A 14,625-nucleotide genomic window follows, 5' to 3' on the forward strand; every position below is an offset into this window, starting at 1 on the left:
AAAAGTAACTAATGATTTTTATGTCTATAATATTTATGTGATTTCTCTTATTGGGCTTTGTCCCAAGCTTGTCTGGGGTTAACTGCCTGAGTCACTAGATGTAAACCCAGCTGTCTGTGAGTGCTGGTGAGTACCCAGGGCTATGAGTTTTCTCAGTGCTATAGGATGTGTATCGTACTATTCACTTCCACATTTAACACATTTGACCCCAGGGCAGGCCAGAGGAAAGGATATTTGGGTTGTGTTAGAGAGCGGCTCCAGAGTAGGGTTATTAAGGAGAGGCAGGAAGTGTAGGTGCCATCTCCATATCCGGACCTGTTGGGGAGAAGAACAACTCCTGTGGAGGAAAAGGAGAACTTACCTGAATGGAGAATCTTGGAGAGATGATGGCGGCGGCGGCGGCCCTCTCTAAGGAGCCTGGTCCGGGCTGGTTGCTGGAGCAACTGAAGGTGGCCGATGCCCTTCAGGAAGCGGGTGATGTTGCTGGGCGGATGAAAAGGCCGGTCCGGTGATCCAAGGCTCCGGAGCGGCTGAGTCCAGAAGCACCTGCACGACGGTCCCGTGGAGCCCAGGGTGGAGGGCCTCGTAGGTCCACTGGTTGTCCAAGGAAGGTGGGGGAGAAGAGGAGACTGGATGCAGGCCATATGGAGAGCGGAGCGCCTGTGGTGCGAGGTAAGGCGTTGACGGTGGGACCCATGACATTGCCGCTTGCGGATGGTGGCCAGGAGGAAGCCGAGCTGCAGGAACTGTCCGGAATTCACACGCTGGCGGCATCGGCTGCGCAGCGTCCAGGTAAGGCTCCTAAGTGGTGGGAGTGGTCCTCCTGGGGAAGGAGTCCGGATGTGGGTGCAGGTGTGTGGCGGTAGGCTGTTGTCTGGGGGGAGGAGGACACGGGTGGTTGCGCGGGAAGTTTTGACGGGAGAATGCTGGAGGCTAGGCAGAACAAGGAGGATCTTCTAGGAAGCGGCCCCAGTTTTATTGCACTTCACAGTGTGTATGGGAGTAGGGGGGTCAATTTTGCAAATTTGCAGGAGGTCCTGGGAGGTTTTATACACCTCCCCACCCCCCACCCCATATTCACTTGTCCTTGTATGTATATGTGTCCCGAATGTTAAAAAAATAATAAATAAAATAGAATATATATTTTCCCAGCAGGTGGCGCTGCAGGATAAGAAATTATCTAATTCCTAATCCCTTCATTTAATGTTGCCATTCCCTGAATTTTTTCTTTATGAAATTGTTAGCTGCTTAAATTAGAATCTATACATTTTTTCATACATTCGTAATCAATTTTGTATGCAAAAAAATAAAAAAACAGAGTGCTAGGCTGCTAAGAGGGAAGGCCGCCGGTGGTGGTGAGCCGCCGGTGGGTGGGCCAGGTTGCAGGAGACAGGTGGCATTAGCATCTAATCTTTTGTTACAGGAGGATAGGAACAGTCGGCTGGCAGCACCACGAGGTGCTGGTGCTGGTTACAGGCGGGGCCGGTCTCGTTCGCCGCTGCCTAGAAGAAGAGATGTTGACTCACGCTTATCGCCTACATGGGCGCGTTTGGACAGATCCCCTCGCGGCAAGAGCAGAGAACGGAGGCAATGTGCTGATAACAGGAGGAGGTCGCCTTTACAGAGGAGACAGTCGGATGACAAAGACGAAAGCTGCCATAGGGCTAGGACATTGGCGGCGCCTCCAGTGGCATACACGGCTTATGCTATAGGACCTGGGACGGCGCCTGGTGGAGCAGGTGAGGTGCCGGGTGTGGGGACGCCTGTTGGGCCGGGCGGGGGCTTAGACAAACAGCATGCGTTATTGCAAGATTTGAAAGACTTGATTGCGAATTTTGAGAAGAGTGATGGTTCTTCGGGGAGTCAAGGGGCAGGGGTGCGTGGGCCCCACCAGCCCCGGGGGTAGAGTCGCAGCCAAAAGGTAGCCCGGTTCCGGGAGGAGCGGGGACTCCTGCTGTGGGGTCGGTTGGCGTTACTGTAGGGCTCCGGGTCTCCGAGGAAGCCTTTCAGCATCCTTGCCTGTGCTCCATCGGCCCGCTGGGGCTACATTTGCAGTCGGAAGTCAAGGAAAAGATCTGGAAGCGTGAGTTTTTGGAGATCTTTTCTTTACTCCCGGTTGAGCAGTTTCTAGACTTTAAGGAAGATCCTAAGGGGGAGTCGGGAAAGAAAGAGGATGAGGAGAGAAAAAAGAGATATCGGAAGTTGCCGAAAACTCTGAGCAATTGGTCTAGGTCATTTTGTATATTGGCCAGCGTCATTACAGAGAGATTCCCGGAGCAGGGGTCAGCTCTCTTTTGTTATTATGATGAGATTTCCTCAGCGTACTATACGTATGGCGGGTTAGCATGGTGGTGGTACGACAAACAGTTTTGTCAGCAGTTTGCTGTGCGGCCCGCCATGCGTTGGGACGATAGGGATATGGGTATCTGGCTCGAGATCATGACCCCTTTACGGTCGGGACAGTCCTTTCAAGTCGGGGGAGCCTCCGTTACTGGCGGCACCGGTGCCAGTACCGCTGTCTCCGGTAGGAAGGGGCTGTGCTTCCAATATAATGAGAGTCAATGCCGTTTTGGTCTCTCATGCAAATACAAGCATGAGTGTTCGGGGTGTGGAGGATTGCACTCCTATGCCAAATGCTTCAAAAGAGGATGGGCGGGAGCACGCCCAGGAGACATGGCTGTACAGAGCCAAGACGCCAGTGAACATAAGGAAGATGGTGCCATGGTTAAGGCGATATGCTAGGGTTAGGGGAAAAGCAGGAGCAGCTGAACCATTGCTTACTGGTTTCAGCTCGGGTTTTTGGATACCATTTCTGCCGGGGGAGGGCCCCCGCGTTTCTGGTAATTTAAAATCAGCCAGTGTCCATCCGGAGATCATTCGGGAAAAGCTGGCGAAGGAGGTGGCATTGGGCCGCATGGCAGGTCCATTTCCCAAATTGCCCATGTCCGATTTGCGGATTTCTCCGCTAGGGGTCATACCCAAAAAAGTCCACAGGCAATTCCGGATGATCCTTCATCTGTCCTACCCTAAAGAATCGTCCGTGAATCACGGCATTGACCCAGAATTGGCAGCGGTGTCCTACGCTTCCGTCGATTCAGCGGTGGGTTTAGTCCGGCAAGCCGGCAGGGGGGCGTGTTTAGCAAAGGTGGACATGGAGGCTGCCTTCCATTTGTTGCCGGTCCATTCCAAATGCCATCATCTATTGGGTTGTACCTTCGATGATGAGTTTTTCGTAGACCTTTGTTTACTGATGGGATGCTCCATTTCCTGCTCATACTTTGAGACTTTTAGTTGCTTTGTGCAGTGGGTGGTTAAGCGTCTATCGGGTTTGAAATCGTTAGTCCACTACTTATTCATTGGTCCCCCGCAGTCTGATGTATGTCGCAAGCTGATGTCGACCTTTATGCATGTTGCGGGGGAGTTCGGTATCCCAATAGCAGAGGAGAAGTCTGAAGGCTCGACGTCGGTCCTGTGCTTCTTGGGGATATAGATTGATTCAGATTTGATGCAGTGTAGTTTACCGATGGAAAAAGTGGTTGATTTAGTGCAGGATTTACGAATGACTGTGGGTCGCCATAAGCTGACGTTGCGTGAGTTACAGTCCATTGTGGGTAAACTTAATTTTGCGTGACGGATTATTCCGGTTGGTCGGGTTTTCTGAAGGCGGTTGTCCCTGGCGACTGCAAGGGCAACGGAGCCTTTCCACCACATTCGTGTGACCTTTCAGATCAGGGAGGATTTGAGAGTTTGGCTCGTGTTCCTCCAGGAATATAAGGGCAAGTCCATCATTCAGAGAGTAGTGTTGGGGTCATAGTTGAACCTTTTCACTGACGCTTCCGGTTCCCATGGGTTCGGAGCTTATCTGGGTGGCAGATGGTGTGCTGACGTATGGCCGGAGACATGGGTGGATGCAGGTTTAAATAAAAATTTGGTGTTCTTGGAGCTGTTCCCTTTGCTAGTGTCTTTAAAATTGTGGGCGTATGTGTTGAGGGACAGGAAGGTTATTTTCCACTCGGATAATATGGGGTGGTCTCTTCCCCTCCAGTGGTTTTCTTGCTACGCCTGTTTGTGTTGGAGTGTCTGAGATTGAACGTGTGGTTTAGGGCTGTTCATGTCCCTGGTGCATCTAATGACATTGCTGATGCTCTCACGTCTGCAGTGGGATCGTTTCTGGGCTTTGGCCTCAGAAGCAGCCGTGGAGGGGGATCGCTGTCCAGCAGGATTGTGGAAGGCGGCATTCCCAGGTTGATGAGTTTGGTGAGGTTGGCGTTAGACAAGAGTACCTGGAAGGCATATGTGCAGGTATGGGGTGATTGGCAATTGTTTCTGGGGTCAGGTGGTTATTCTTTTTCAGAAGTTGGGTGGTTCCAAGCCCTGGTAGATTGGATGGGGGGGTGGAATGAGTCCTGGGTCTCTATGGCACTAGTTCGGAGGTGCTTAGCAGCTTTTGCCTTTATATGTCAACTGTTGGGCTTCCAGGATATTAAAAAGTCATTCGTGGTCTGGATGGTAGGACGCAGTTTGTGTAGGGGCCCTCCTAGGGTGGACGGGAGGCGGCCTGTCATATTTTCTGTTCTACAAAAGGTGGTGGGGGTTTTGCCCTCTGTCTGCTCGGATGCGTTCGAAATTGCATTGTTCCGGGCGGCCTTTGTGCTAGCCTTTTTTGCAGCCTTCCGTGTCTCAGAAGTAGTTGTGCCAACAGGAAGGACAGGGGTGGGATCCAAGTAGGTGATGTGGTGGCTGAGGGGCGACAGATTGTCATCTGGCTCCGGCGATCAAACACTGATCAGATGGGTAGAGGCCGTTTGATATGCTTGAGGGTGATTGGGGGCCCGTGCTGCCCAGTTGGGGCCGTGAGTGAATTCTTGCAAATAAGACCAGCTGGTGATGGCCCGTTGTTGATTCATGCTGAGGGTTCGTCTTTGTCAAAATTCCAGTTTGTTGCCGTGTTCCGGAAGGCATTGACTTTAGTGGGTTTTCCTGCCAGGGAATTTAGTTCTCATTCGTTCAGAATTGGCGCGGCTACTGAAGCGAGAATGTTAGGAATGAGTGACGAAATGATTCAGGGAATTGAGAGGTGGTCATCGGGAAGGTTTAAGTCATACGTTCACCAGTATTTGGCTTTATAAGTTTTATATTTGTTGTTTTTAGGTCCTATGGATTGTTGGTTTGTCGGGCACTCTTACATCTATTGGGCACGACGTGCTGCTGCAGTGAAGAATGATGGTTGCCTGCTGGGTTTGCCTACTGAGGAGGTGGTGATGCGGTGGTTTGGGGTTCGGGGCTTGAAGTGGGACCAAGTGCTGTTGCAAGTGGTAGATTATTCCAGGTTGTTCTGCCCTCCAGGTATTTTGGTAATTCACGCGGGAGGGAACGATCTTGGGTACACGGCACAGAAGGATCTGGTGTCAAAGATGAAAAGGGATTTGGTGCGTTTGTGGGTTTTATTTCCTCAGCTGCTGGTGTTTTGGTCAGAGTTGGAACCCAGGGTGGTCTGGAGGGCGGTATGGGATAGTAAAAGATTGGATACATCTAGAAGGAAAATTAACAGGGTATTGAGTAGCTTTGTGAGGCAAAAGGGGGGTGTCTATATGGCACGGGGAGTTCGAAGGGGAAGCGGGAAGATGTTTTTTCTTATGGGATGGGGTTCACCTAAACGAGGTAGGTTTGCAGCTCTTCAATTTTAATTTGAAGGAAGGGGTTTTAAAGGCCTTAGGTTTTTGGCGGGGCTCAGACAGTGTCCGGGCCTGTGGCAGTGTGCTTGATGTTTAGAAGTTTTGGAAGTAATGTGGGTACCTCCTGTGGGTTCAGGAGAGGCTAGCAATATGTTTACTTGATAAAGTTTGAAGAGTTATTGAGCTCCTATGGGACAAGCACTAGGTTGGTTACTTTGTAACTAATACCTTTTCAAGTGGTTAAACGTTATTTATTTGTTTACATGTTTTAAAATAAATTGGCTGCCGCCTTTTCAACCCCAAGTGACTGTGTCTTAGCCTTTATTGGGGGGGGGGATTAAAGGACAAGAGTGCCTAATTGTGGGGTCAAGGCAGCCCCAGATGCAGAATATAGAAAGGAGGGGCTTTTGACCCCAGGGCAGGCCAGAGGAAAGGATAGGTGGGTTGTGTTAGAGGGCGAGCTCCAGAGTAGGGTAATTAAGGAGAGGCAGGAAGTATAGGTGACATCTCCATATCCGGACCTGTTGGGGAGAAGAACAGCTCCCGCCCTCCCTTCCCTGTTTGGTTATATGGCAGGGGAGACGTTTTCGGCGGTGTGCTTGATGTTTAGAAGTTTCGGAAGTAATGTGGGTACCTCCTATGGGTTCAGGAGAGGTTAGCAATATGTTTACTTGATAAAGTTTGAAGAGTTATTGAACTCCTATGGGGCAAGCACTATGTTGGTTACTTTGTAACCAATACCTTTTCAAGTGGTTAAACGTTATTTATTTGTTTACGTGTTTTAAAATAAATTGGCTGCAGCCTTTTCAACCCCAAGTGACTGTGTCTTAGCCTTTATTGGGGGGGATGGGTTAAAGGACAAGAGTGCCTAATTGTGGGGTCACACAAAGTTATGGAAAAAAACAAATACTAAGATAAGAAGCACTGTCAAATAATCACATAAAACTAGACTAATAAAATGATGTGCAAACAGGGCGACAGGTAACAACAAACCTATAGACGCAATATAAAAATTCAGAAATGCAAATACCCCAGTAACAAAATCCTGGTAACATCCTGCTATATATCAGCATGTGATACGTGAGGCATGAGAATATATAATACACATATCAGGAGGTGAGAGAGATATCTGTGTGTTATCTAAAGAAAAGGTATCTGGGTGATAGCTGTGTGTTATATACAGATAGACTGGTAAGGGATAATACGATTATAGATAGACAGATATATACAGACAGAGATAGATAGATAGATAGATATTGACAGACAGACAGACAGTTGATAGATAGATAGATAGATAGATAGATATCGACAGATAGACAGACAGACAGTTGGATGGATAGATAGATAGATAGATAGATAGATAGATAGATAGATAGTTGATAGATAGATAGATATCAACAGAGATAGAGAGATAGAGAGATAGATACTGTAGATGATAGATAGATAGATAGATAGATAGATAGATAGATAGATAGATGATAGATAGATAGATAGATAGATAGATAGATAGATAGATAGATAGACAGACGGGTTTATAGTCAGATAGCTGTGTATGTTATACAAAGGTTTATAGTCAGAAAGCTGTGTATGCTATATAGAGGTTTATAGTCAGATAGCTGTGTATTTTAAACAAAAGTTTTTAGTCAGATAGCTGTGTATGTTATACAGAGGTTTATAGTCAGATAACTGTATGTTATACAGAGGTTTATAGTCAGATTAAATAGCTGTGTATGTTATACAGAGGTTTATAGTCATATTATTTAGCTGTGTATGTTATACAGAGATTTATAATCAGATAGCTGTGTATGTTATACAGAAGTTTATAGTCAGATAGCTGTGTATGTTATACAGAGGTAAATAGTCAGATAGCTGTGTATGTTATACAGAGGTTTATAGTCAGATAACTATGTATGTTATATACAGAGGTTTATAGTCAGATAAATGTGAAGGTTTATAGTCAGATAGCTGTGTATGTTATACAGAGGTTTATAGTCAGATAGCTGTGTATGTTATACAGAGGTTTATAGTCAGATAGCTGTGTATGTTATACAGAGGTTTATAGTCAGATAGCTGTGTATGTTATACAGATGTTTATAATCAGATAGCTGTGTATGTTATACAGAGGTTTATAGTCAGATAGTTGTGTATGTTATACAGAGGTTTATAGTCAGATAGCTGTGTATGTTATACAGAGGTTTATAGTCAGATAGCTGTGTATGTTATACAGAGGTTTATAGTCAGATAGCTGTGTATGTTATATACGGAGGTTTATAGTCAGATAGCTGTGTATGTTATACATAGATTTATAGTCAGATAGCTGTGTATGTTAGACATAGATTTATAGTCAGATAGCTGTGTATGTTATACAGAGGTTTATAGTCAGATAGCTGTGTATGCTAGACATATGTTTATAGTCAGATAGCTGTGTATGTTATACAGAGGTTTATAGTCAGATAGCTGTGAATGTTATACAGAGGTTTATAGTCAGATAGCTGTGTATGTTAGACAGAGGTTTATAGTCAGATAGCTGTGTATGTTATACAGAGGTTTATAGTCAGATAGCTGTGAATGTTATACAGAGGTTTATAGTCAGATAGCTGTGTATGTTATACAGAGGTTTATAGTCAGATAGCTGTGTATGTTATACATAGGTTTATAGTCAGATAGCTGTGTATGTTATACAGAGGTTTATAGTCAGATAGCTGTGTATGTTATACAGATGTTTATAATCAGATAGCTGTGTATGTTATACAGAGATTTATAGTCAGATAGCTGTGTATGTTATACAGAGATTTATAGTCAGATAGCTGTGTATGTTATACAGAGATTTATAGTCAGATAGCTGTGTATGTTATACAGAGGTTTATAGTCAGATAGCTGTGTATGTTATACAGAGGTTTATAGTCAGATAGCTGTGTATGTTATACAGAGGTTTATAGTCAGATAGCTGTGAATGTTATACAGAGGTTTATAGTCAGATAGCTGTGTATGTTATACATAGGTTTATAGTCAGATAGCTGTGTATGTTATACAGAGGTTTATAGTCAGATAGCTGTGTATGTTATACAGATGTTTATAATCAGATAGCTGTGTATGTTATACAGAGATTTATAGTCAGATAGCTGTGTATGTTATGCAGAGATTTATAGTCAGATAGCTGCGTATGTTATACAGAGGTTTATAGTCAGATAGCTGTGTATGTTATACAGAGGTTTATAGTCAGATAGCTGTGAATGTTATACAGAGGTTTATAGTCAGATAGCTGTGAATGTTATACAGAGGTTTATAGTCAGATAGCTGTGTATGTTATACAGAGGTTTATAGTCAGATAGCTGTGTATGTTATACAGATGTTTATAATCAGATAGCTGTGTATGTTATACAGAGATTTATAGTCAGATAGCTGTGTATGTTATGCAGAGATTTATAGTCAGATAGCTGTGTATGTTATACAGAGGTTTATAGTCAGATAGCTGTGTATGTTATACAGAGATTTATAGTCAGATAGCTGTGTATGTTATACAGAGGTTTATAGTCAGATAGCTGTGTATGTTATACAGAGATTTATAGTCAGATAGCTGTGTATGTTATACAGAGATTTATAGTCAGATAGCTGTGTATGTTATACAGAGGTTTATAGTCAGATAGCTGTGTATGTTATACAGAGATTTATAGTCAGATAGCTGTGTATGTTATACAGAGGTTTATAGTCAGATAGCTGTGTATGTTATACAGAGGTTTATAGTCAGATAGCTGTGTATGTTAAACAGAGGTTTATAGTCAGATAGCTGTGTATGTTATACAGAGGTTTATAGTCAGATAGCTGTGTATGTTATACAGAGGTTTATAGTCAGATAGCTGTGTATGTTATACAGAGGTTTATAGTCAGATAGCTGTGAATGTTATACAGAGGTTTATAGTCAGATAGCTGTGTATGTTATACATAGGTTTATAGTCAGATAGCTGTGTATGTTATACATAGATTTATAGTCAGATAGCTGTGTATGTTATACAGATGTTTATAATCAGATAGCTGTGTATGTTATACAGAGGTTTATAGTCAGATAGCTGTGTATGTTATACAGAGATTTATAGTCAGATAGCTGTGTATGTTATACAGAGATTTATGGTCAGATAGCTGTGTATGTTATACAGAGGTTTATAGTCAGATAGCTGTGTATGTTATACAGAGATTTATAGTCAGATAGCTGTGTATGTTATACAGAGGTTTATAGTCAGATAGCTGTGTATGTTATACAGAGATTTATAGTCAGATAGCTGTGTATGTTATACAGAGATTTATAGTCAGATAGATGTGTATGTTATACAGAGGTTTATAGTCAGATAGCTGTGTATGTTATACAGAGATTTATAGTCAGATAGCTGTGTATGTTATACAGAGGTTTATAGTCAGATAGCTGTGTATGTTATACAGATGTTTATAGATAGCTGTGTATGTTATACAGAGGTTTATAGTCAGATAGATGTGTATGTTATACAGAGGTTTATAGTCAGATAGCTTTGTATGTTATACAGAGGTTTATAGTCATATAGCTGTGTATGTTATACAGAGGTTTATAGTCAGATAGCTGTGTATGTTATACAGATGTTTATAGTCAGATAGCTGTGTATGTTATACAGGTGTTTATAGTCAGATAGCTGTGTATGTTATACAGATGTTTATAGTCAGATAGCTGTGTATGTAATACAGAGGTTTATAGTCAGATTAGTTAGCTGTGTATGTTATACAGAGGTTTTTAGGCATATAGCTGTGTATGTTATAAAGAGGTTTATAGTTAGATAGCTGTTTATGTTATACAGAGGTTTATAGTAAGATAGCTGTGTATGTTATACAGATGTTTATAGTCAGATAGCTGTGTATGTTATACAGAGGTTTATAGTCAGATAGCTGTGTATGTTATACAGAGGTTTATAGTCAGATAGCTGTGTATGTTATACAGATGTTTATAGTCAGATAGCTGTGAATGTTCTATAGAGATTTAGAGTCAGATAGCTGTGTATGTTATACAGAGGTTTATAGTCAGATAGCTGTGTATGTTATACAGCGGATTATAGTCAGATAGCTGTGAATGTTATACAGAGATTTAGAGTCAGCTAGCTGTGTATGTTATACAGAGGTTTATAGTCAGATAGCTGTGTATGTTATACAGAGGTTTATAGTCAGATAGCTGTGTATGTTATACAGAGGTTTATAGTTAGATAGCTGTGTATGTTATACAGTGGATTATAGTCAGATAGCTGTGAATGTTATACAGAGATTTATAGTCAGATAGCTGTGTATGTTATACAGAGGTTTATAGTCAGATAGCTGTGTATGTTATACAGAGGTTTATAGTCAGATAGCTGTGTATGTTATACAGAGGTTTATAGTCAGATAGCTGTGTATGTTATACAGAGATTTAGAGTCAGATAGCTGTGTATGTTATACAGAGGTTTATAGTCAGATAGCTGTGAATGTTATATAGAGATTTAGAGTCAGATAGCTGTGTATGTTATACAGAGGTTTATAGTCAGATAGCTGTGTATGTTATACAGTGGATTATAGTCAGATAGCTGTGAATGTTATACAGAGATTTAGAGTCAGCTAGCTGTGTATGTTATACAGAGGTTTATAGTCAGATAGCTGTGTATGTTATACAGAGGTTTATAGTTAGATAGTTGTGTATGTTATACAGAGGTTTATAGTTAGATAGCTGTGTATGTTATACAGTGGATTATAGTCAGATAGCTGTGAATGTTATACAAAGATTTATAGTCAGATAGCTGTGTATGTTATACAGAGGTTTATAGTCAGATAGCTGTGTATGTTATACAGAGGTTTATAGCCAGATAGCTGTGTATGTTATACAGAGGTTTATAGTCAGATAGCTGTGTATGTTATAAAGAGGTTTATAGTCAGATAGCTATGTATGTTATAAAGAGGTTTATCGTCAGATAGCTGTGTATGTTATACAGAGGTTTATAGTCAGATAGCTGTGTATGTTATACAGAGGTTTATAGTCAGATAGCTGTGTATGTTATACAGAGGTTTATAGTCAGATAGCTGTGTATGTTATACAGAGGTTTATAGTCAGATAGCTGTGTATGTTATACAGAGGTTTATAGTCAGATAGCTGTGTATGTTATACAGTGGATTATAGTCAGATAGCTGTGAATGTTATACAGAGATTTAGAGTCAGCTATCTGTGTATGTTATACAGAGGTTTATAGTCAGATAGCTGTGTATGTTATACAGAGGTTTATAGTCAGATAGCTGTGTATGTTATACAGAGGTTTATAGTCAGATAGCTGTGTATGTTATACAGAGGTTTATAGTCAGATAGCTGTGTATGTTATACAGAGGTTTATAGTCAGATAGCTGTGAATGTTATATAGAGATTTAGAGTCAGATAGCTGTGTATGTTATACAGAGGTTTATAGTCAGATAGCTGTGTATGTTATACAGTGGATTATAGTCAGATAGCTGTGAATGTTATACAGAGATTTAGAGTCAGCTATCTGTGTATGTTATACAGAGGTTTATAGTCAGATAGCTGTGTATGTTATACAGAGGTTTATAGTCAGATAGATGTGTATGTTATACAGAGGTTTATCGTCAGATAGCTGTGTATGTTATACAGAGGTTTATCGTCAGATAGCTGTGTATTTTATACAGAGGTTTATAGTCAGATAGCTGTGTATGTTATACAGAGGTTTATAGTCAGATAGCTGTGTATGTTATACAGAGGTTTATAGTCAGATAGCTGTGTATGTTATACAGAGGTTTATAGTCAGATAGCTGTGTATGTTATACAGAGGTTTATAGTCAGATAGCTGTGTATGTTATACAGAGATTTATAGTTAGATAGTTGTGTATGTTATACAGAGGTTTATAGTTAGATAGCTGTGTATGTTATACAGAGGTTTATAGTCAGATAGCTGTGTATGTTATACAGAGGTTTATAGTCAGATAGCTGTGTATGTTATACAGTGGATTATAGTCAGATAGCTGTGAATGTTATACAGAGATTTATAGTCAGATAGCTGTGTATGTTATACAGAGGTTTATAGTCAGATAGCTGTGTATGTTATACAGAGGTTTATAGTCAGATAGCTGTGAATGTTATACAGTGGATTATAGTCAGATAGCTGTGAATGTTATACAGTGGATTATAGTCAGATAGCTGTGAATGTTATACAGAGATTTATAGTCAGATAGCTGTGTATGTTATACAGAGGTTTATAGTCAGATAGCTGTGAATGTTATACAGTGGATTATAGTCAGATAGCTGTGAATGTTATACAGAGATTTATAGTCAGATAGCTGTGTATGTTTTACAGAGGTTTATAGTCAGATAGCTGTGAATGTTATACAGAGATTTATAGTCAGATAGCTGTGTATGTTATACAGAGGTTTATAGTCAGATAGCTGTGTATGTTATACAGAGGTTTATAGTCAGATAGCTGTGTATGTTATACAGAGGTTTATAGTGAGATAGCTGTGTATGTTATACAGAGGTTTATAGTTAGATAGTTGTGTATGTTATACAGAGGTTTATAGTCAGATAGCTGTGTATGTTATACAGTGGATTATAGTCAGATAGCTGTGAATGTTATACAGAGATTTATAGTCAGATAGCTGTGTATGTTATACAGAGGTTTATAGTCAGATAGCTGTGTATGTTATACAGAGGTTTATAGCCAGATAGCTGTGTATGTTATACAGATGTTTATAGTCAGATAGCTGTGTATGTTATAAAGAGGTTTATAGTCCGATAGCTGTGTATGTTATAAAGAGGTTTATCGTCAGATAGCTGTGTATGTTATACAGAGGTTATACAGAGGTTTATAGCCAGATAGCTGTGTATGTTATACAGAGGTTTATAGTCAGATAGCTGTGTATGTTATAAAGAGGTTTATAGTCCGATAGCTATGTATGTTATAAAGAGGTTTATCGTCAGATAGCTGTGTATGTTATACAGAGGTTTATAGTCAGATAGCTGTGTATGTTATACAGATGTTTATAGTCAGATAGCTGTGTATGTTATACAGAGGTTTATAGTCAGATAGCTGTGTATGTTATACAGAGGTTTATAGTCAGATAGCTGTGTATGTTATACAGAGATTTATAGTCAGATAGCTGTGTATGTTATACAGAGGTTTATAGTCAGATAGCTGTGTATGTTATACATAGATTTATAGTCAGATAGCTGTGTATGTTATACAGAGGTTTATAGTCAGATAGCTGTGTATGTTATACATAGGTTTATAGTCAGATAGCTGTGTATGTTATACAGAGGTTTATAGTCATGTAGCTGTGTATGTTATACAGAGGTTTATAGTCAGATAGATGTGTATGTTATACAGAGGTTTATAGTCAGATAGCTGTGTATGTTATACAGAGGTTTATAGTCAGATAGCTGTGTATGTTATAAAGAGGTTTATAGTCAGATAGCTGTGTATGTTATAAAGAGGTTTATCGTCAGATAGCTGTGTATGTTATACAGAGGTTTATAGTCAGATAGCTGTGTATGTTATACAGATGTTTATAGTCAGATAGCTGTGTATGTTATACAGAGGTTTATAGTCAGATAGCTGTGTATGTTATACAGAGGTTTATAGTCAGATAGCTGTGTATGTTATACAGAGGTTTATAGTCAGATAGCTGTGTATGTTATACAGAGGTTTATAGTCAGATAGCTGTGTATGTTATACAGAGGTTTATAGTCAGATAGCTGTGTATGTTATACAGAGGTTTATAGTCAGATAGCTGTGTATGTTATACAGAGGTTTATAGTCAGATAGCTGTGTATGTTATACAGAGGTTTATAGTCAGATAGCTGTGTATGTTATACAGAGGTTTATAGTTAGATAGCTGTGTATGTTATACAGAGGTTTATAGTCGGATAGATGTGTATGTTATACAGAGGTTTATCGTCAGATAGCTGTGT

The sequence above is a fragment of the Bombina bombina genome, chromosome 11 (assembly GCF_027579735.1).
Source record: "Bombina bombina isolate aBomBom1 chromosome 11, aBomBom1.pri, whole genome shotgun sequence".
NCBI classification, from domain to species: domain Eukaryota; kingdom Metazoa; phylum Chordata; class Amphibia; order Anura; family Bombinatoridae; genus Bombina; species Bombina bombina.